The sequence below is a fragment of the Anolis carolinensis genome, chromosome 4 (assembly GCF_035594765.1).
Source record: "Anolis carolinensis isolate JA03-04 chromosome 4, rAnoCar3.1.pri, whole genome shotgun sequence".
In the NCBI taxonomy this organism is placed as follows: Eukaryota; Metazoa; Chordata; class Lepidosauria; order Squamata; family Dactyloidae; genus Anolis; species Anolis carolinensis.
The window spans coordinates 189,956,301-189,981,038 of record NC_085844.1 but is presented as its reverse complement, the minus strand read 5'-3'; the positions used below and the strand labels follow the sequence as shown (position 1 = coordinate 189,981,038).

Here is a 24,738-nt window from a genome sequence, read left to right as displayed (position 1 = left end):
ACTTTATCAGATAGAGGCTAAGTAACAGACTGAAAAAAATTAGTTGCATAATAAAATGAAGGTATAGGAAATCAGTCATATGACTACTGCATCTTAAAATGAGTTTTGTCCAAATCCACTCAGTCCTATGGTTGTGTGAAGAGTTACCATCAAAAGACATCCATACCTTCTCATAAACATTACCAGCCTAATACTTTCCTGTTTCTTTTTTATTAAAAGGAATAGATGATAAACTGGTACAAAAATTGTTGCGAGGATGGAAACAACATGGAAAGAAGGCCCTTAAAGCTGAATTGTCCAAAATGTCTTTGCTCTAATGGCATCAGAATATGTCTGGGTTTTGAATCAATGATTTTTAAAGGGTGAGAGCTTCTCTGTGTTAGATGTAGGTAGGTAGAAGTAAAGCTTTGCTGGAGCTAGAGAAGCCTGTTGCTCTAATAACAAAGACATGTTTAGGCAAGAAGGTTGAGTAAAGTAACTCTGCTGGCTGCATTCCCACACTGCAAACCTTATGCTGTCAATTTTAAGCCTGATTTTTGTTGTGTACTTTCAAGTCAATTATGACTTATAGTGACCCTAAGGCAAACCTATCACCAGATTTTCTTAGCAAGATTCATTCAGAGTGGGCTTTGACTTGGTTGTCCTCTCCAGCTGAGAAAGTGAGATAATGAGTTTCCATAACTGAGCCTCTGCTCAGATTCAAACTCTGGTCTTCAGAGTCATAGTCTAATACTCAAGAAACTACATAATGCTGGCTGACATGAATCAAACATGTGCTCATTAGAGCAGATATGTGAAGAATCAGAGGGAAACACTGGGGGGGGGGGAGAGGATAAATATGACATATTTTCCTGTTTTTTCCCCAAAAGCATTTTTTAAAAAGTGATTATGAAGTTCAGGTTGAGTATTCTATATCTCCATTTTGAAATACTGAGATATCTTGAGAGATGGGACCCAGTCTAAGCACGTAATTATTTATGTTTCATATATACGTTATACATATAGCCTAGAGGTAATTTTATACACAAGCTTTTTAAATAGTTTGGTGCATAAGACAAACTTTATACAAACCAAATTATTAGAAAGCAAAGATGGCCCTATCTTAGCCACCCATATGGACAATTTTTAAGTATTTGGGTGAGATACTCGACTAGTATTTTCTTTTTGAAAATAATGCAGTTGGTCTTCCTTTCAAATGTGGTAAGCATGCGTCATGAATCTCATTCAGGGTATACAAGGTAAGTGGTGTGTAATGCATACTGTGAATAAAACCGAGAGAGACAGTGAGACGTGTGAGGGCATCAGATGGCGAGGAACAATCTTGGTATGCTTTCAGGTATGGAAAATGATAGGCCATGACATGCCATTACTTCAAGGCATTGATATCTCACAAGTTGTTGTGTAACAAAATCTGATGGCATTTTAAAGTAGCCAAAGCAATTCAGCTTTGCAAGCTTAATGGAAGTGAGTTATGTTAAGGCAGCCTTATTAACTTTACTCTGAGTTTGAAATAACCATTATCTTTTGGATTGCAACTCTCAGAATCCCCAACCAGCCTAACCACTGGGGACTCTGTCCAAATGTAAACATAATGAGGATTTTGTAGTTCATAAACATTTCCAAACTGAAACTGATCGGGGTGCTTTGAATGCGATTTCCTGCTTCTTGGCAGGGGGTTGGACTGGATGTCCAACTCTATGATTCGATGATCCTATGATAAAGTTGAGAAATGTTCAGAGTTTAGCAAAATGGAAAAAGGTCAGGAAAGAAATAAGAAGCATGATCACTACTGTATTGAAAGCCAGTGGCTACACAATTTTGTAATGTAAGCTACAAAGAAAAAAAATGCAAGCAGTTCGCACATTTAATTCTTTCAACTAGCTGGGAAAACTTTAGGATATTTTACCACCATAGATATAATGCACTTTACATAATTTACTAACAGTACAGAATGTGCCTTCTTCAAAATGGCACCAGGCTAAATTTTATGCTTGGACACTGCATTAATGTAATGGAGAGATTGCTATGGACGTGCATGTGAGCCACTCCAGATTCCCGTTGGGGGAGATGGAGGAGGCATACAAAAATAAAGTTATTGTTATTATTATTATTATTATTATTACTACTACTACTACTACTACTACTACTATGTACACTGTCCCACAGTCCTCTTAGGTAAGGTAGGTAAAGGCTTCCCCTAATGTTAAGTCCAGTCGTGTCCGTCTCTGGGGGTTGCTGCTCATCTCCATTTCTAAGCCAAAGAGCCAGCGTTGTCCGTAGACACCTCCAAGGTCATGTGGCTGGTATGACTGCATGGAGTGCCGTTACCTTCCCGCCGGAGCAGTCCTCTTATGTAAAGGAAAAACAAGACATCCAGCTACAACTGATAAAAAAGTAAACATTCGGAGGAACTTCCTGAGCATTGAACAGTGGAATATATTGCCATGGAGCATGGTGGAGTCTCCTTCTTGGGAGGTTTCTAAATACAGGATGGAAGGCTATCCCTCAGGAGTGCTTTGATTGTGTGTCCTGCATGAAAAGGGTTGGACTGGATGGCCCTTGGGGTCTCTTCCAACTCTATGATTCTATGAACCACACTCACTAGGTGGATACCAGGGCAAACATACTTCTTTCATACTTATAGGCCAGGAAGCAAGGAAGACTAGCCTCAGTGATGTGACTAATAGATAGTTTTAATGACTAGTTACTTGCACAACCAAAACATATAGATTGCTGCAAGCTCCTACAGAATGCTATGTGCCTTTGATTTAATCATTCAAGGAATTCTGTATTTTTCCTCCTCCAGGTAGCTATAACCAGAGAAGGAGGGTGACTTCCGTTGGATGGCTACAAGGGTTACCAGTCAAAAGATATTATGCAACTGTTTTGATTATTCCTCTTTGAAGGGATTTGAAGAAGATGGCAGGATTACAGAGGGAAGGCAATTATGACATTGGACCTCTGTAAAAACTCTGTGTGGCTCAGTGACTGCACAGTAAAAAGCCAAGTTAAGAAGCATGTGGAAACACTGAATCCCAAAAGCAAATCTGCCTGCGTAGATTTCGGGTGGGATAGATAGCTGCCTTAGTCTGTTGAAGCAAAAACAACAAAGAGCATTGTGACAACTTAAAGCATGGGTGGGCAACTTTGGTGTGGACAAGGGGCACATTTTGGTCCCTAGTACCTACCATGAGCCAAACCAGGCTATTTTTTTTAAGGTAAGTGAACAAATATTGGGGTGAGGTGGGGACTGAGACCTTCATGTATTCATACTCAGCCCATTACATCTGGATCTCTTCTTTCCATGTCTAAAAAACCAATGTGCCTTTGACTTATCACACGGCAGAGGGATGACTCCTCCCAGTGTTGGATGTTCCCCTGTGTCACGGCCTTCCCTTTTTCTTTTTCTGGCTGATCTTGCGCAACCATACCAATTCAGAACCTCCATACAAAAGGAGAAATGTAAAAATATATTTTTGGTTCTGTGAAGCTGCTCAGTTCCATTTTTTTTTAAAGGAGACAATCATGGAAAACTCCACAATTTGCTAACAGAGGCCAAACTGCAGATGACTTGCAGACAAGTGTACCACCTCATCTCAAAAGCTACACTCTGACAAACATGGAGAAATAAAGGAGGAGCGAAGTCGACTATTTCCCATTTTGCAAAAGGTACTATTGGCAGATCCTTTACCTATAGATGTCTACAGGTTTTCTACGAAGCAGACCATGCATCGTGTGATAGGACTCGAAGGAACAAGCGTGCAAAGGGCATCAGAAACCGAGTATATGACTGTGTGGCCAGTCAGTGGCCAAACATGGCCATCTTTTTTACATGAAAAATTTCCACACTTCTATTTGAGATTTCCTGCCTTTAATCCCTACCTGGTAAATATGTCTGATCATGTTTAGAAACACCAAGTCCAAAAATCCCGTCTGTAGATAAAGATTTATTATGTACTTACTCACTAAACTTTATGGGCTAGGTTGAAACCCCATAGTCACTCCTGCAGGTTTTTTCATACAAGAAAAAGCAAGAGAGAGGGAAGAGGAGATACAATTGCTGCAGAATGCCTTCTGATTGTTTGTGCTAGGTCTGAAAGCACTCTAAAACTGGAGAGGCCCAAGGTGGTTCAAGAAAGAAAAGCCCTTTGCTGTGTAATAATTATCCTTAAGTCTTTTACTTACAAAAACATTTTGAAAGGGAGAGGGGCATTGTTTTTTGACTGGTAGCATTAGAAACTCTCTCTCTGGAAGTAGAGAGATGTCTGTTACTCACGGCATTAGGCAAATATTAATTCATATGATCCTAAGGGAGGTTATTCAAAATTTGCTTGCAGAAAGACGTTATTCACACACAAATACAATTCTTAAAGTCCACCCTTTTCTTACTTAAAATTGCATTAAGCTACCCTGAACTTCATATTCCTATTTTTACCTTCCCTTTTGGCCTCTCTGTGTACTTTGTCCAGCCTTTTCCTCATTGACTGGCTTCCCCAGAGCTACATGATTGCTTTAATGTACGTGAAAATTTAGAAGACCAGGTGAGAAACATAGAAGATTCAAATCCTGAAATTTTCTTGTCTTCCTTTTTTATTACCCCCATCCCCCCAAAAAAGTTTCCAGCTCTCATAGTTTAAAGAAAAGTCTGGATATATGATGGTGAAAAGTTCCAAACAAACCTGTTGGCTTGACAAAGAATATCACCGTGTGTTTGTTAGCAAAGAGAAGTTTGCCATAGGCAGCCAATCAGAAGATGCATTATATCTACCTGTTGTATAAGGGAACACTAGTTTCCAGTTTCCCTGGGCACAGAGCCCAGTTTTTATTTAAGTTCTGCACTATCTTAGATACTAGACTGGGAAAGCATATGCCAATACTAGTCTATTTAAAGAACAAGACATCATGCTGGTCAGTTCCCTGTTCTTTACAGTTCCCCTGAAACGTTCAGGAGCAACTGCTGGAAAGCAAAAACCAAATCACACACTAGTAGCATGGCACAATGGAGTCATCTTGAGGCAGGGGGAACTCAGTGTAGACCTCGGCATATCTAGCACAATGTTTACACATTATCTACAACCTCATTTCCATAGCGACTTGATCCCATGTAGATGAAGTATGGTTGTGCATACCAGAACCACAAATATTTCCAACTTATTAGTTGACCTGTGAACAACTGGTTCAAACACAAGCAACAAATTCATTTGAGCAGGGAATAAGTAGCTGTGCGAATGTTTCCTGATAGTTCTCTACATCTACTCTTCCCTCTTGAATACAAGTGGACCATACCTATTTTTTTTTTATTTACTGCTTTTTATATCTTGCCCTTCTCACCCCAAAGGGGACTCGAAGCGGCTCAAAACAAAGGCACAATTCAATGCCATGAATACATAAATAGTATAAAACAATGTCTATTTAAAATCACCTAATTAAAACATATGAACTTAAATCAATCACATAAAATCACATAAACTAAAAGCATATTCCAGGGGCCATTCCGGTTGTCACTTGCATTATTCATTATTGCACTAAGATATCATTATTGCACTAGGAATCATTGTCCAAAGGCTTGGTCCCACAACCATGTCTTCACTTTCTTCCTGATGATCAGAGGAGGGAGTGCCATAGCTGAGGGGCCACCACCGAGAAGGCCCTGTCTCTCATACCCAACAGTCACGCCTGCGAGTCAGGGCTTCCCCGGATGATCTTACTACTCAGGGAAAACAAAATCGTCATGAGGTACTGGAGCCAACCATCTAAAATACACCTCACTTCTGAAAAAGTAATAACTCATCTGCATTTCTAGCTCATTTACTGATCCTGGTAAGACTAGCCTCCCACTGAAGGATATATCTACAATACTACTGCGTTGTGCAGCATTTTAGAAAGAAAAAATAGGTATTCATTGGACTCCGTTCTAGCAGCAGGTCTTGGGATTCTCAATTGGTTATGCTGGCTGAGGAGTGCTGGGGATAACTTTTTCAAGCTCTGGCTCCCAATGAAAATCTGCCCTTTGTGTTTCAATGATTAAAATGGGGCTCCAGGCCTTTTATCCCATAGCTTATATGAAAGACTGATTACTTAGCATTTAGAAAGCTACAGGAAGCATATTACTGTCATTTAAGTAAAGCTAGAGGATTAAGGCAGTGGTGGTTACAAAATTAATTAATGTCCAGATATCTTCCCACCCAAATTTGGCCACTAATGTCCACAGTAAATGTCCAAATAAAGGGAAGGGTCTTGAACGAGATGGGAGAACAATGTTTGTGTGGTGGTGGTGGTGGTGGTGGTGGGGGGGGGGGGGGTTGATTGGATTTCAGTAAAGCAGCCAATTGATTGAAAACACAGACACAACATAACACAGCAGGCACAATGGGGAATGTATAGTCTAGAACAGAGCTTTCCAAACTGTGTTTCATGACACATTAGTGTACTGACTACAGTGTGTAGGTGTGTCGCGCAAATGTAATGAGACACCTCTGATTCTATTTGAAGTAAGCAATAACGCATATATTGAAAATATATAAAAGAAAGGTTTTAATGAGATATTTCTTGTAAGGGGTTGGTTTAACTTCTGGTCAGTTAGTAAAACTGAATTGTTGTGTTGTGAAATAATGCATATCTAAAAAGTGAGTCACCAATATGAAATGTTGGGAAAGCTCTGATTTAGAACTAAAGAAAAAGGGATTGGTATTGGTTAATTTAAAAAAATATGAAACACTGATGTGAGGAAGACATAAACATGGCATTCTATGCTGGAATAATTCAGAAGTATAATAATATACATATAATAATAGCTGTAATTAATTTACATAATATAAACTGTTATTATTTTATAATTGCTGTTTTACTTCCCCAGTATGCAGCATGGGTGGGAGGATAAATTGTATTGATGACAGAAACATTAGCCGGTAGACAATCAAGACTCATTTGCAAATGCAGTGCACACAGCACTCCAAGGGAAATGTAATGGGACATGAATAAATACAGCATTACAGTTACAAGTCACTGTGAATGATTTGCTTAAGAAGTAAAATATTCTCCAAGCAGAAGCCCTGCTTCAGGAAATACTGTCCCCCAACCCCTGTTGCCCATGGGTCTTGATTAAGAACTTTGGATTTATTTGTAACAATAAAATGTCCTCCTGGAAAGGTCCTCCAGGCACCCAATCCCAGACTGTGACTCAAAAACTTCATTTCTTCCCCTATCGAAGTCAGAGGATGTTTCAACAAGCCCCTGAGCAGTTTTAAAAGTAACTCGTGCTGAGTGAGCTCCTTTTTATTTGCTTTCTACTCTCTGAGCCAGAAATAGGGCTGCCAACTGGCTGAACTGTATTTCTAATTAACTGTGCAACTTTAATTGACTAATTGAAACATTATAAGATTAAAATCTCGATACTGAATTACAATTATCACCTCCTTTCACAAGAATCCTCCCAGATACCCCACTCCCTGAGAGGTCTGGACATCTATGTTTCCTCCAGGGCAGAGGAAGAATTCTGTGGATTCCAAATGGGCCTCTTGTAATATTATACTGTCCAGAGGTACCTATTTTGTTAAACTCTCTTCCTATTTTCCACAGTTACTAATATGCCCCCGGGTAGCACAGCGGATTAACGGCTGAGCTGCTGAACTTGCTGACCAAAATCGAATCCGGGGAGTGGGGTGAGCTCCCACTGCTAGCCCTGGCTTCGGACAACCTAGCAGTTTGAAAACATTCAAATATGAGTAGATCAATAGGTACTGCTCTGGCAGGAAGGTAACGGCGCTCCATGCAGTCATGCCGGCCACATGAACTTGGAGGTGTCTACGGACAACGCTGGCTCTTGGGCTTAAAAATTGAAATGAGCACCAACCCCCAGAGTTGGACACTACTAGGCTTAATGTCAGGGGGAAACCTTTACCTTTTACTAGTAATATGTATCCAATGATAAATATTTATATACATATTTAATACATTCCTATTCTCACCTCAGGCTCAGTTGGTGGGAACAAGAGAGTGGGCCTTCCTTCTCAGTGGCTGCCCCTCAACTCTGGAACTCCCTGCCCAGGGAAGCCAGAATGGCCCCTTCCCTGCTATCCTTCTGGCAGCAGGCTAAAACCTTTTTATTCAGGCAGGCATTTAAAAATGAAGGTGTTTAAGTCAGGGGATGCTGTGGTTTTATATGCTTTTATGGTTTTAACTTGAATCGTTTTGAATATTAATAATTTTAATACTATCTTAATATTTGTATATTGTATATTTTAAGTTGTATTATAATACATTTAATTGTGAGCCACTTTAAGTTTCCTTATGGAGAGAGAAGGCGGGATATAAATAAACATCATCATCAACATCAATACAATACAGACCTCACAACCTCTGAGGGTGCCTGCCACAAATGTGGGCAAAAAGTCAGGAGAGAATGCTTCTGGAACATGGCCATACAGCCTGGAAAACTCACAGCAACCCAATCAATAAAATACTAAAACCTTCTGTAATAGTTTAAACATGACAAGTTTGAGAGGGGGAAAATGCTTTTTTGGATGGTGATACAGAATTTCCCACTAGCACAATTTTGCTGGCTGAAAGGAATTCTGAAAACTGTAGTCCATAAAACAAACTTTCCCCAGCTCTGAAGTTTGAGCAATTTCTTCTGCTGGGGGGAACTGCAGTTATGAAATTTCATTGACCTTAATTGTTAGGAAATGTAGATCATGCTTGTTCTTGTTCTCTGATGTCAAGTCAGCTCGTAACTCTATCATCATGTCTTCTTAACAAGACTTACTCAGAGGAGGTTTGCCACACTCGTAGTTAGTTTGCGTGTGACTTGATCAAGGGTCACCCAGAGGGGTTTCCATAGCTGAGTGGGGATTTGAATCCTGGTTTTTCGGAATCCAGGTCCAATATTCTAAGCACTACACCGTGCTATCTTGTCTTGCTTACATCCAACAGAAATAAATGTTGCATCCCATTCAGTCTAAGACTGGAGCGACACCTAAAGCCAAGGATACCAACTATCTCCCTGACAATCACAAAAGCAGCAACAAGTTTCTCCTAATTTCATTTTGAACTACTATGTATCTATCTCATCAACAAAGCTTTAGTGATTTTGTACCCATCCCTTATTCCATTCTCTGTGGAGACTATGTGTTCACTGTTTATACCACTCAAAGGGGACAACTCTTGAAGTTTTAATTGTTAATTTAAAGTAAGACATTATTTCCAATTAGACTTGAAGTTTTAAATGCTAATACAAAGTAAGACATTATTTTGTTTAGGATGGCCAGCAGATGTCTCTGAGATATGCTAAGACTAGAAGCAGCAACAATCACTGGAAGGGTTCCCTAAGGCTCCTTCTACACTGTCATATAATCCAGATTATCAAATCAGATAATCCACATTGAACTGAATTATTTGAGTCTACACTGCCATATAATCCAGTTCAAAGCAGATAATCTGTATTTTATCTAGCAGTGTAGATGGGGCCTAAAAGGCCACTAATACTGAAAAGCAATCAACAAAGAGAAGAACTTGAGGCCCTTAGGAGCATGACTTCCACACCAGTGGAGAAGGCATTGGAGGTTGCTAGGTCAGCACTATGCAGGTGTGCAACTGCTGACTGAGGAGCAAGTAGTATTGAGGACCATGGATAATCATATTATGTATTCATGTTTGGGGACACTAGCTAAGCAGCAGCTCTGTTCCCACACTGCTGACCTGAAGACCCTTTAACTGTTGCCACTGGAACAGGTACTAAGTTCACTTCCCTTTCTATTTACTGACAGGTCAGCAGTGGCAGCCTCTTACTGCTAAGGAAAGGGCTTCACAGTAACAGTCACAAAGTTCCAGAGTTCACTGCAACCATACAGTTCCAGAGCATGGATATATTTTTGTTTTTTCTCTCAGTCTCCCAGAATCCTTCCCCAATCTCATAATCCCTCCCCTGAGCCTGCATAGTGAATGTCCATCCGCGCTGGTTGGAAGAATTCTGGATATTGTAGTCCAAAAGTAATCTTTCCAAGAACCCACTCCTCTCTATCTTGTCATTCAAGAAGCTCAAAATAAGGATGGAAACAAAATTTGTCTTTTGTCTGTTCTTTCTCAATCCTGCCTTTATTCATTTGGATGTCTTCCCATACCAATTCTTCAGTCCTGTTTTCTAGATACAGAAACCACTTAAGAGAACAACAGAGGAGCATCTTGCTTAAAAAGCTTCAGAGCCCTTTCTTGCAGAACAGCCTTCCTATACGAAAGTAATAGCTATACAGGATAACTTGTATGTAGTTTATCTGACTATCACACACATACAAAAGCTACAAATGGCCTAAGCAAAAAAAAAAAAATACACAAGTAACACATGGCAAGCTATATGTCATACTGGTCACCTCTTTGTACAGAATTTGTAATGAATGAAATAACCCACATAGGAAATGGACAGATGGTTTAATCAGACCTCTAATTTAACTATCATCCCAGTATTAATAAAATCATGAAAGTAACCAGCAAATTTGATTCCACCCCCTTGAACATCAAGGAGCAAGAAAACCCCATCATTAAAGAGTTTAGACAATGTTTTCTAACAGATTGGATTGTCCTGGTCTTGAATAAACAGCAATTCTCCCTCTTGTTCAGTATAAAAGAAAGCCTCCAGATTTTCTTACCTGCTGGACTGAGTCCCTGATTCAGCAATTGGAACTGAGAGAAAAATCAGTGAAAGGAAACTCTTGACAGGTTTATTCCAGTGCTTGAAAACCAAGCCTGGTACTGAATTTTCTGTGCAGTCCACACTTCCGATCCCTTGGCTGCTTCCCTCTTCCAGGTGCTGTCTTGCTCTTGCTCTTGCTCTGGCTCTGGCTATGCCAAACAAACGGTGTGACTTGTCTTGACTTGAGTCAGAGGGGAGGGGCAGGTGAGCAATACCTTCTCAGTCCCGGCAGAATCAGCACAGCCAAATCCTTCCAGGCGCAGAAGGACAAGCCAACACATGGCACTCGAGGGGAGGGACTTTGCAAAGAAGCTTCTTGCAAAAGGCAGCCAGGAATCCCCTCCGCTTCTTAACCAATTGATTGACAAAAAAAAGTAGAAATATTTTAATCATAGCCAGGCTAAGACCAAGAATACATCTTGCCCATGTGCAGTGAAACTCTCATTTTATTTATTAAAACTTCCTGTGAAATAAACGTGCTTTGAGCCTTTATCTGGCATTTCATTAGCACTTAAACATGAGATTATTCCTATACTAAAATTTGTTTATTGTACTTTGAGTGCCTTCAAATTGCCTGTCAACATATCCCATGCGTTTTATTGGGTTTCTTGGGAAAAGAATACTTAGAGGCAGTTTTGCCTGTTCCTCCCTTTGACATCCTACCTATAGCACCTTACAACCTCCCATCCAAATACTAATTGGGGCTGGCCCTGCCTAGCTTCCAAAATCAGATATGGCCCAGTGCCTTTGGTATTTAAGCCTTTCCTAATAACTTTAGAGAGCACCTTTTGCTACACTATTTTGAGAGCGAGCACGGTTTGACCATTGAACTTTTATTTATTTATCGTGTCAGAAGCGAATTGAGAATACAGTTATAATGTATTTAAAAAACCACAAATAAAGTTAAAAACTTGGCATTATGCTAAATTTCCTTTGAGCAGTAGCTGGCCACTTGGAGTGCCTCTGGTGTTGCTGGAAGAAGGTCCTGCATTGTGTATGTGGCAGGGCTCAGACTGCATTGTAGTAAGTGGTCTGTGGTTTGCTCTTCTCCATACTCGCATGTCGTGAACTCCACTTTATAGCCCCATTTCTTAAGGTTGGCTCTGCATCTTGTGGTTGCATGCAACTGGCCATTGAACTACAACTCTGGAAACAAGAGTTTGAATCTGTGCTTGATCATGGAAAGTGATTGCGTGATCTTGGTGAAGTCACACTCTCCCAGCCACAGAGAAAGGCAAAGGCAAGCCCCTCTCAACAAATATTGCCAAGAAAGCCTCATGATAGGTTTGTCTTAGATCACTATAAATAGGAAGTAGTATGAAGGCATACAACAACAACATTTTGTATTTTGGTAAAGACTGAGAATATAAAAACAAATAAATCTGTCATTCAGACACATAACAAAGCCATGACAAGTAGTGTTAAAGAAATACAGCTTTCAGAGGAGAGATTTTACAGCAGAGAAGCATTGATATGAGGGTACACAATACATCCCTCTATCTGCTACAGTACTTTTCACTGCAATTTCTACATTGTCCATGGGATCCTAGATATTTTCCTCCTAAAGCTCCTTCATTTTACTAAAATAAGTGTCAGGAAATAAATTGAAACTGCATTGGCAAGAGCAAACAGTTCAGTCCTGACAGTCAAGTAGAATTTCCCATATTTGTATGAGCTCTGATTATTGCTCACATTTGAATTATTCAAAAAGTAATAGAAGAGGGATTCAACCACTCTTAAATTGCTATTTTAAGTGGCTGCTGTCCACTCCAACCTGCCAGGGGTGAATCTATTCCCAACTTTAGTTTGATTATTAAATAAATTATCCAAGGTACCAATAATACATGAAAATAGGTCCAATACTTTTGATAGCTCTTTAAAGGTTCAAATTAAAAGCAAATGCCACTAATGAAAAGCCACCAACTGGCCACTTTTTTCCAAGAAAAGCAATACTTAAAACATGGCAACTTCGGCACACATTATTGAAAGACAATGTATTTTAAAAAGAATTCCTCCCCACGTCTAGAAAGTGCAATCTTCCGTTTATATATTAGTAAGTTGATAATCAAAAATGCAAAATCAGATCAAATCAAATTAAATCAAGGATTGAATCTTTCTTCTATGAATTACTGCAATTAAATAGTCACTGGTCAAGAATAGCTGAGAGAGTTCAAAAGTACATATAAATCAAGGAAAGAATGACAAGAAAAATAATTCAAAAGCAGGAAAGCTGTTTCCTCAATTTAAACTATTGCAGACATGGGTATGGAAGCCAAGCCAAGCATTATCACAGCCAGCTTTAAGCCAGATCTTGCAATAAACACTGTGCAGTAGGTCAGGGTTCATGCGGGTGCCTACTGTTGTCTAAACCATGCCCATTACAATGAAGCAGGACAATAATGTCTGTACTATAGAATGAGGAAAACCAAATCCAGGAAGAAACAGTGTAAAAGCCCTGATCTGGGTGCCAGGTCCCGGCCAAATTAAGGAGTGATCAATGTTATCAGGGACAATTAAACTGTTAAAATCTGTTGCTTCCCTTCGTGTATGTGCCTTCAATTTGCCTGTTAACATGGGAACCTCCTGCATTTCAGAGTTTTCTTAGGTAAATAATACTCAAAGGTGATTTTGTCATTTCCTTCCCTGAAATATAGCTTACAGAACCTGGTATTCATTGGTGCTCTTCCCATCCAAGTTCTCACCAGGACTGACCCCACTTAGCTTCCAAGATCTGATGGAACTGGCACCTTTAAGGTATTTAGATTCCTTATAATGTACCAATCCCAAATTTATGTGTACATTTGTCACCAAAATTGAAAGCCCCCTTCAATATGGTACCATCCAAATGTACCACATTTCACCATCACCAGGGTTATCCATACCATAAACCAGTGTTTTCAAACTCTGCTCATGCAAGTGTTTTGGACTTCAGCTCCCAGAAATCCCAGCCATCTTACCAGCTGTTTGGAATTGTGAAACTGGATTCCAAAACATCTGGAGGAGCAGAGTTTGAGAAACACTGCCATAAACTATAGCAGTGATCTGGAAGGAGCAATGAACTGTTCCCCCATTGACTACCCACAAGCCTGCTCACCATTATTTTCTACCACATTCATTGCTGTCATGCATCTCCTCTGTGCTGCTGCTGCTTATCCATTAGTTATGCTTCTGCTATAATGACCAATATTTTTCAACTATACAACAGTCAAGGGTAATAATACTTGGAAAAGTAGAAATTCTAGACCACAACATTCAGAATCCTCCATCTACCAGTGCCAACTTGCATTTCAAGAAAATAACATTCTCCCCAGATCTACACATGATCAGTTTGGACTGGAATCAGAATTTCCGTTTAGATAGCAAAATCCCATAAATCAGTTTGATCAACATGCATATCATACAGATAAATCAAAGAGCCGTCAGAAAGATGCAGACTCTGGTTTTTAATCTACTAAGAATAGGGACAGGGGAGACAATGTAAAAAAAGATGTTCATTCCCATACTTACATTGTTACCATATATCCGTCAATGCCCAACTTACTGTATGTTGATGCAGTCAAAACAGTCCCCCTCCCCCTCTGTATACACACACACACACACACACATTCCTGTATGGCACAGATCCAATCACCTTCCTCCTTGTGAACTCCTTCCTCTTTCTTTTTCCATTAGGCATCAGAAATAGTAAAAACACTGGCATAGATTCCCCACCTTTTCAGACTCCTTGATATTCTGGGCTCCTTGTCTGAACATCCTACGGCTCAAACACTAGGGAAGACTTGTCAGGAGATGCTGTATCTGTGGTTGGCCACAACAGAACTTGGCATCTTCTCAGTGAGGCATGTTCAAGTCCAGGCTGGCTATCAGAACGTCTGGACAGGAAGGAGTGTAAAAGGACTCCCTGTTCCTACTAAGCCTTATTTAAGTAACAAGGCCTTACTGGCTCTGACATGTTCATGGATCCTTGGTTGTTCTTTGGACTTGTCTTTTAGCTTGATTTCCAGTTCTGCCTCTTGGTTTATCCCTCAGTCCTGAATTGTTCTTCAGTCCTTCTGAGCTGCTTCTTGCCGCTGCCTCTTATAAGTCCTATGGTTCTGAGTTAGAATTTCAGTCCTTGACTACTATATAACTCTAATTCCCTGGCTCATCTCTGTTTGCTTCCCACAACCCAGCTCTGAAAGACCATCAGTGAATGTGGGATGCATAAGACCAAAGTCCAACTTCTTGCTCATCAGTGGACTCACGCTGAGTAAATCAAGACTCAGTCCTATTTCTCCAAGTGGCAAACCAGAATAACCTGTTTCATAGTGTCGTCCCAGATATGAACACGAAGGGAATTGCAAAATATTTTCAACTTAAAATGCCATATACATTATTTTAATTGTGGTGCTCAATCAGAACAACTGTTTTTACTTGAACAAATAATTTGCACTTCAATGAGGCACCAACACCAGATGTGCAGAACAAACAAAATCTCCATCCTGGGAATTGTATTTACTCTGTTGTTGCTCTGGTCTCCATGTATAACTGAATAAAATTTGAAATGTGATGTTTATTCAGATGAACAAATCCTCGGGGCTTGCTAATGACAGTTCAAGGTAAAATGCCAATACAGATTTGTGGTAATTTTCCCTTCTGTTCTGATGTGTACAAAATAGAAGCTTCAACATTCAGGCTTAGCAATATCACTGAGCTTTTAAGAGTAGCCATATAGTTAAGGCAGTTGGATTTTCCCCATGGGATGTTATCATAAAAGCTAGGAATTATGTTCATAAGGATTGAGAATTTTATGTCACAAGAGATACAAACATGGGCAAATCTGAGCTTTAATTCAAACAATATTGTTTTGGTTTGGGCTGGAGAAGCTAGTCTGAATAGCTAACAGGTTCTGAATAAGGCTTTATTTCCCTCATAAAAGGCAGGTTTGAAAAGTGTACATAAATTGAAAACTGTGTTGTCGAAGGATTTCATGGCTGGAATCACTGGGTTTCTGTGAGTTTTCCAGGTTGCATGGCCTTGTTCCAGAAGCATTCTCTCCTGAAGTTTCACCCACATCTATGGCAGGCATCCTCAGAGGTTGTGAAGTCTGTTGGAAACTAGGCAAGTGGGGTTTATATATCTGTGGAAGGTCTAGGGTGGGAGAAAGAACTCTTGTCTGTTGGAGGCAAGTGTGAATGTTGCAACTGGCCACCTTGATTAGCATTGAATAAAATTGAAACTGTTTATAGATCGAGTGCTAAGTGTAGTGGTATACCAGTGACAACTTTCCTAAAGTTAAAACTTACCACATACACCTATAAGTTACAATAAGAGTAGATTATTATTGAAACACACACTACATTGATCTGTCACTGAAATCTAGAAACTTCCATTGTTCAAAATGCAGCAATTTGACTGCTGGTAAGGCTTTTAATCTTTGTATGTCTCTACATTATAGAAATAAATGGGGTTTTCTCACTCCCTTTCTTTGAGGGATTGGGATATGTGGTTCAGAGCAGTAGCAGAACTATCTAGCATAAAATAGTAAGTGCCTCAAGAAAGAACGCAGCCCAGCAATGCATTACTTTTTAATCAGCTGTTGTTTTATTTTCTCTCCTCTCGCCACTCCTATAATCACTCCCTCTCTGTCTGACCAAGGATGTACCTACACAGAAGAACTAATGCAGTTTGACATCACTTTAACTGCTGTGGTTCAATGCTATTGAATCTTGAAAATTGTTATTTGCTGAAGCACCAACACTTTCTGACTGAGAAAGCTAAAAGACTTGTGAAACTACAGCTGCCATGATTCCTATGCATTGAGCCATAGCAGTTAAAGTGGTGTCAAACTGCATTAATTCTACAGTGTAAACATACCCCAGGTTAGTTTACTACTTCTTACCCAGAAATCATCTGAAGCCTCATGTGTCAAACACAGGCTTAGTTTGCACAATGTATGGAATGGATTTTATATGCTATTGAAGCAAAGAACAGAGAACTTGTACAGACACATGTTTTTCTCCTAACACATGGTACTGTTTTGTCAATTGCCCTGTTATGAGAATCATATGCCATTGGACTGTGGAACAGATTCAACACATATTATTCAGCTCTCAAAAATAATTCCTGGTAATCTGAAATCTTGGCTGCTTCGAAAATGTTGTTAGCAACAATAATTTTTTAAAGAGGAATCACTTTTGATCATGTGTGTTTGGTTTTTGAGAATTACATAGGAAACTGCTCTTGCCGTATTACCCTAATAAACATATTGCAAAAGAAGCATTCTCCATCCTTGATCTACTGCTATGCATTTGATCCCTAATGCCAATAAAAATATTAAAGGCGGGAGACTTCAGTTAGCAAGTTCTTTCACATGCTGCCAAGTTCCTCCACCACAGCTTTGTGGTGATGTTCAGAAAAAGACAAGAAAAAGGACAGCCTGTATTTTCCAGTATGAAGCAATGAGAAATGCTTCACTCTGTTAAAATGTTTGCTGGTAATGCAGGTTTTAAAGGAGCCTTGTCAGGAAGTACAAACATGCTAGAGCTTCAGAAGTAAATGTTTGCCTAATAATCAATGATAAGATTACCCACCCTGACAATTTCCCACTTCCCAAGTACTTTACAAAGCATTTAGGAACAATACTTGGGATCTAACTTACCTCCTGATGAAAGAAAGTCAAGGTCTTTTGAAAATGGTTTAGATAACCTTCTGCTCTGAAGTGTGGGCCCCTTTGTTTGTGTCTTGCCCGGAAAGAAAAGCAATAGGTTGTATAACAAATAAACCACATTTAGAAATGCAGTGTGTATAGTTGCTGCTTGTTTCTTTTTAACTTTATGTATTTGTTTTTAATGCTTAAAAACAGAACAGCAGCAGCAGCAACAACAACAATAAAAATTTACAACTTTTCTCTCAAGCATGTGTTTCTTGATACTGAGAACTGGAACAAAGTCCAGAAGTTACCTTTTTGAACTACAAATCCTATCCTCCCACCAGACAGAATGGTCAGCTCTCATGTTCTAGTGATTGGCATTTTATCCATTGGAAAACATATTGTGCACATTATCCCCCTGCTTTTCTCTCTTAATTGAAACCCAAAGCAGATACAAAGTGCAAATATCCCCTACAAGTCAAATAACCATACATGTGAAACTCTTCTTATGAATCGTGGTTCTTCCAGCAGCAGCCTCATTGCAGCTACTTCCTAAAGATTAGTGAGGTTTTAATAGATGCCTTATAGCAGTTGTGGGGAACCTTTGGCTCTCCAGAAGTTTTCCAGTATAATTCCCAAAACTGCCTCAACACTGACTATGTTAGGTAGCTCTTCTGTGCATTGTGAGTCAAAACCATCCAGAGAGATAAAGGTTTACAAAACCATTAACAAAATATTGTGTCTTAATGTCACCAGAGGGCGCTGGTACGAGGAATGTTTACAGAGTTGGAAGGATTGAAGCGTACATGCTTAAATTACTATTCCTGAAAATATGGTCACTTTCTCAAACTAGAAAAATATTTTTGAATGACAAACCTCTAGAATCTGTCCAGTGGCTCTGCTGGTTGGAGGATTCTGGAAGTCTGAGGGAGGAAGAGGACTTCTGAACTTTGATTGCTAGACAGGTGGTCAGCTTCTTTTGCCTCAATAATAGGCCAGATGTTTCTCAGTGTACTACAATAAGCCCCATGAAATATATTAAGAAAGCAACACAAGAGCAAGCAGCTCCTTAACTTTCAGAAATGTTGACAATGTTGCTACTCCTGCTAACCTAATGGAAATAAAGAGATGGAATTGCTCAATAGCAAAATTTGGGGAAGGAGAGAAAGAGGTGACTCCACTGAAGCTCTTTCACCAATCCCTCAACAAGACACATTTTTCAAAATCCAAGGGACAGAAAGTGAGGTGAAATCTTCTGAACTTGGGCACACATAGCAAAACAAACACAACAAGGATGCTAACCCTTCCCTATTCTTTCCAAAGCTATAAAAGCTCTCTATATACATGTGGCTGACAATTTTAAAAATATCCCTGTTCAAACTTACATACAAATTCAACTTAAAAACAAACCTACAAAACCTATCTTGTTTGTAATGTGGTGACTGCCTGTACCAACTCTACTTTTTACAGCTATGGAAAAAACTAGCTGGAGATTTAGGAAGTTACCATTCTAAAAACCTTTTTTCCAAGTCTTACTGCTTCAGAAGGAATTTCCTGGAGCAAACTGGTTAATTGTCATTAACTGCTGTCAACTTTGACTTATGGCAACCTCATGCATGAGAGACCCTTAAGTCACCTTGTCCTCAATAGCTCTACTCAGGTCTTGCAGGCTCAGGGCGGTGGTTTCCTAGATTGGCTCTATTCATCTGGAATGTGGCTTTCATCTTTTTCAAATGCCTTATGCCTTACCAAGCATTACTGTCTTTCTAGTAGTCACAATATCTGTAGAACTCTTCTCTAGCGGCAAGTTTCAAATGAATGGATTTTCTTCCTATCAGTTTTCTTCACTATCTAGCTTTCATAATCATACATAGAAATGGAAAGATGATGGCATGAATAGTGCCCATTTTAACATTCAGTGATATATCTTTACACTTTGGGATCTTATCTAGTTCTCTCATAGCTGTACTGCAGTCTCTATGCCAATTAACGACTCAGCCAAAATATGGAAAATCTTGAACTATTTCAATCTTTTTTTGTAATACAAATCATCTATTATCATTTTTTCACTTTTTTCCTTGACTTTCTTCAATAATTGTTCTAAGACTTCCCTATTTTCTGCTAGTAATATGGTATCATCTACATATCCTACATTGATGTTCCCTCTCCAATTTTCACACCATCTTCTGAGTCTAATCCTGCTTTATATATATGTTCAACATACAAGTTAAACAGATAACGTGATAAAATGCAGTCCTGCCTAACTCACTTGCTAATTGGAAACCATTCAATTTCTACATATTCTGCCCTAACAGTACCTTCTTGTCCTGAGTACAGGTTATATCTCAGGACAATCAAATGTTATAGCATACTGACTTTTAAGAGGATCCATATTTTTCATGATTTATATAAACAAAAGTTAGTACCACAGCTGAAAAATGATCATAATGAGGAAAAGAGTGACCACACTTATTCAAAAAGACCTCTGTTGCATATTCATTCCTGCCGCATTAAGAAAACAGTGGACAAAACAACATGCTACGTTAAATGTTTCTGAGTGTTTTTGTTTTAATAACAGCAACAATCAAAACCAATAGCACAAAACATAGAGGGATTTTATCCTCCCCATCCCCAACTATTGTTTCTGTAGCAGCTTCTCTCTTAAAGAAATCGCAGTCTTTGTTGGAAGAAGCAGCTGGAATGTTAAATCTTTATTCCTATGTGTCATGGTTCAGTTCCTGATCAAGCCTTCACACTATGGTTACAGCTGGATCAGATATACCCACATATTTAACATAATGTATAGTTTGACCATTATAAGAGTGATTGGACAAGACAGCTGACAGGCATGAAAACTGAAGTTAAACATTTTAGTTGCTTCCGCAAGTCCTACTTTGGTCCCTTACTATGGTATGGCACAAACATATCAGAGTTCAGCTCTGGATGAAGACTGCCATTTGGGGATGAGACTAATGAACAAATGTTCATTTAAGTTTACTGCTACTATTACCGGTATATAGTTCCAAGTTGACTCCAACCTATCATAGGTCTATCATAAGGTTCTCTTTACAAGGTTTATTCTACAACTGGGAGTGTGTGACTTACCCACCCTCCCAGCTGTAAAATAAATCTTATGACTTACCCAAGGTTACCAAGTGGGTTTCCAGGGCTGAGCAGGGAGTTGTACTCTGGTCAATAAAGTCATAATCCGACACTCAAACTATCCTATCATACTGTCCCTGATGGGTAGTTTATCTTTTCTACAAGGTCAATCTTGAAAAACCTCACCACCAGGTGTACATAATGCCATCATACTTGCATTTATGAGATTAGTTAGCACTCAAACCACTACACCACATTGGCACTTTCATTGAAGTTTCTACATAACTGAGTTACTTGACATTTATCGCCAGCCAGATAGCTACAGGTGATGAACTGTCTGAATTGTCCACAGTAAGTAATAACAAAAATAGCACGGAATAACTGAGTTGTGCACCAAGGGAGAAGCTAAGCACCATGGTAAAGGTAAAGGGTTTCTCCTTGACATTAAGTCTAGTCGTGTTTGACTCTGGGGGGTGGTGATCATCTCTATTTCTAAGCTGAAGAGCCAGCATTGTCCATAGATGCCTCCGAGGTCATGTGGTTGGCATGACTGCATGGGGCACCATTACCTTCCTGCCGGAGTGGGAGGTAAATGTGATCTACTCACATTTGCATGTTTTCAATCCGCTCCCCAGATTCGAACCGCCAACCTTTTGGTCAGTGGTTTAATCCGCTGCCCCACAGGGGGCTCCAAGCACAATATTTATTTAATTTATTTGTATGATGCTTTTTTCCTAGAGTGAGACCCAAGATGGTTTCCAAATCATGGATCAGTGATCACAGCCTACATCAAGCACTGCATCTGACTTGTGTCTGGTCACTAGTGAAATAGAAGCTTTGTCTCACTTCACTCCCATTGCAATTCTCAAGACCAAATGGGGTATGCAGGGTACCAGGAACTGCAGAAACAACCTTTTTACACATTAGTTCCATCTGGAGGAGTTCTTTTGAATATTACGTATTGTAGCTCTTTCAGTAAGATGATGCGGTCACTTTGATACAAATACTGTATATAATTAAAACAGCATACCTAAGATGCATACGGGAAATATTGTTTTACATTTGGGACATTTACATTGTGTCCAACCTAACTTGCTTTGTTACCTTTTCACTATGATTTAACAAAACAACAACAACTGAGCATTGGAAGATATATGTGAGATAGCCAAGTTTCAGGACTGCAGAGAGGTACTGCCAGATAAAGAATCCGTTGATCTGCAAACAGCAGCCTTTTCTTTTGAGTACAGTACCCTTGCCTCTGGGAATTGAGTTAGGTTCTCAGCCAACTCTTCCTCACTTCTCTTTCAGCTGTCCCCTTGCCAATGGAAGCACTGTACAAAATAACTTGTGTTGCACTGTGCCTTCCGGAAAGCTTTCCCAGATCTACTATGAGGAGGAAGCTTATCATAAACACCCCAATCATCCCATTTGGCTTTTCTCCCAAAGAACCATGTCCTATCTCTCTTCTCCCAGGCTCTGTCATCAGAGGCAGCCTCACAGGAGGGAAATTCATAACACTGAAGGGATTCATCTCCCTCTTTCCAATGGATGCCAGACGTGCCCTCTGCAAATAAAGAGCACGGAAGGACAAACACCCTTTTAGTGCCCCCTGCATGCAGGCCATCCATCATCCCATCAAGGCCAGGAGGAGAGGCCAACTCCTTTTGCTCCAGAAAGATAAAGCCTATCACAGATGCATATCTGTCCCACTTCCCTGCCTATTAACCATGTTAGTCATAAATTAAAAGGATATGTAACTATTATTTTAAAGGTCTGTGTACCTGATCATTTTTCAGGCATTCCAACTTTTATTGAAGCCAATTCCACAGTTACCACAAGTAATGATGCTCCATTGTTTTGTAGACAAAGCGTTTTGAGTGCATGGTACTTATCAGGAAAACTGCAATAGACTGTGAAAATGGTAAAAAGTGGAAAGGGATAGTGACCCTGAGACTGTTGATATTGACAGTTGTTGAAAATGTTACTTTTTGGATCATAACTCCCAGAATTCCCCAGACAGCATGACCACTGCTGGATTGATTCAATCAAAGATTCTATAGCCCTGAGTTTGCAAGACCAGAACAGAGCCATTGAAGACTGGAGCTCCTAGAGGTCTCTTATTTGTAGGGCTGCATTTCTCCAATTCTAAGATACATTTTCTAACATAAGGTGCATCTTAGAACTGTGGGTGCTTTTATATACAGAGAGAGAGAGAGCTTTTATTTCTATTGGTGTATGGAAATTAGTGTGCAACTTACGATCAATGGTAGCTTAGAATTGAAAAAAATACAGTAAATTGAAGTTGACTTTCTGGCAAATATGACCAAAACATGACTAGGAGTCTGATGCTTAGGTTCCTTTAATTTTTCATGTGCAGATACATGAAAGAATATAATGAGGTCTTGCAGTACCCTGGGCCCCTTTTACACTGCCATATAATCCATATTATTAAAACGGATAGACGCTGTGGTGGCGCAATGGGTTAAATCCTTGTGCCAGCTGAACTGCTAACCTGGAGGTCGGCGGTTCAAATCCATGAGTTGGGGTGAGCTCTTGTCTGTCAGCCCAAGCTTCCCATGCAGGGACATGAGAGAAGCCTCTCACAGGATGGTAACACATCCCCTGGGCAGCATCTCTGTAGATGGCCAATTCTCTCACACCAGAAGCAACTTGCAGTATGTTCTCAATTTGCTTTTGACACAAAAACATGAGTTTACACTGCCATATAATCCAGTTCAAATCAGATAATCAGGATTTCATATGGCAGTGTAGAAGGGGTCTTTGAGACTGAGAGAATGAAGTTGGTAGCACATTATTTCATAGGCTAAGTCTACTTCCTCAGATGCACTACAAGCAATTTTAAATTCTAGTTACACATGTATAGAACCAGTTCATTCGTTCAGTTATGGAGCAAACTAAACCTCACTCATAGTTCTTTGTCACATACTTGCTGTGGTTAGTCCAAAGTTTTCATGTCTAAAGATCTTTCCCTAAGAAATTTAGTTCTGTGGAGAAAATGACATTTGAAAACATTAATGAATGACAAATGTATCCTAGCATGGAGAAGAATTAAACTGCTGCAGATGTTTCTTATGCCCAGAAACAATTGTTTACTCACATACTTCTACTTTTTAAAGTCCAAATAAATACAAACCATTTATTTTCTTCTGGTTCTGTGACTAAGGAGGTGATCCTTTTCCAACAAGAAGTTCCCTATTTTTATCTTTCATAACCAGATACGAGAAAAGTAACTTTTTAACATCTCAATTCTGGGACTTACTGCTGGGCAACTCTGGGAGTTGTGCTTCAAAAGAGTAACTTCTCCAGACTCTGCTCATCAGTTTCTTCTTCAAGAACCATCAACACACACACCATTTCCTCCTCAACCATTTGCTGAGATCTTGTACCACTGGTAGTAGCAGGGACTCCAACAACAGGAGCTACTGGAAGAAGATCCAGCTTTTGTCTGCACTTTGCTTTAACTCTGGGTGCCCATCAAAGGGTTTCAGGAAGGGAAATTCCAACTCGGATAGTCAAAGAGAACTTCTATGAACAAGCTAATGCCCAAGTTACATGAAAAGGGGATCTGTGCTTTGTAAGAGTGCCTTGATTCCATCACATCTGCGTTTAGTTACACATATTCCCTCCGAATGGCTAGGTGGTTTCATTTCACTCGTCTCAAAAAGTTCTGCCCAACTTTTCACTTACCTATTTGAAAAGCAAGTCATTCCATGTATTTGGCTTTCTCCTCTATGCCTAGGGAGTGGAGGAAGGGGGGTTATTGCTGCTGCTTCCTCCGCCTTCCAGGTTTCTCCTGCTCTTCTCGGTACTTTAGTCAACCTTCGTGTACACTTCGTGTAACTTGGGCATTAGCGACATCCCAAATGTTAAAAGACCCGAAGACATCTGTCCCTGGAGCAGACCATTCCTGGAAGAAAATGGGGGGATCTCTCTCCTCAATGTGCTCCACTAGAAAGGAATGGGAAAATTTCCAAGAATTCCCTGGGAAATGTAGCGCAAAAACATCCCACGCTACAAGGTTCTCTTTTTTCATATGGCGATATTAGTGATTTATGTTAATTTCTAGTTTATAAGGGAATGCTAGCCACCCCCTCCCTTCCTCTGACCCCCGTTTCCAGCCCAGCTTGCCTCGGCCCTCGTGGTAGGAAAGAGTCATTTGCTGAATCAAAGCGCTTCTTCCCGGCAATACAATGCCTCCCCTGTGGCGGATTTTTGTGCCGTGAGAACGTGTGAAAGAATGGCATCAGAGAGATCCCCCCAGAAGGAAAGTGTGCAGGGCAGCTGGCTATTAATGTCGTAT

The 24,738-nt window shown here is 39.8% G+C and overlaps 1 protein-coding gene across 5 annotated transcripts in view; it reads right to left on the bottom strand.

Moving 5' to 3' along the window:
• The window catches only part of inava (innate immunity activator), a 49,681-nt gene extending 25,184 nt beyond the window's left edge, over window positions 1-24,497 (bottom strand). For 2 of the 5 annotated variants that reach the window (XM_008109801.3, XM_016993331.2), the window contains exon 1: window positions 24,126-24,493. The gene's annotated coding sequence lies outside the window, so the exon portion shown is untranslated. Of the gene's footprint in view, window positions 1-10,640; window positions 12,514-24,125 lie in introns of those variants that run through there. The other 3 variants (XM_008109802.3, XM_008109803.3, XM_062978420.1) reach the window with 2 other exon arrangements.
• Between the last annotated feature and the right edge of the window lie 241 nt (window positions 24,498-24,738).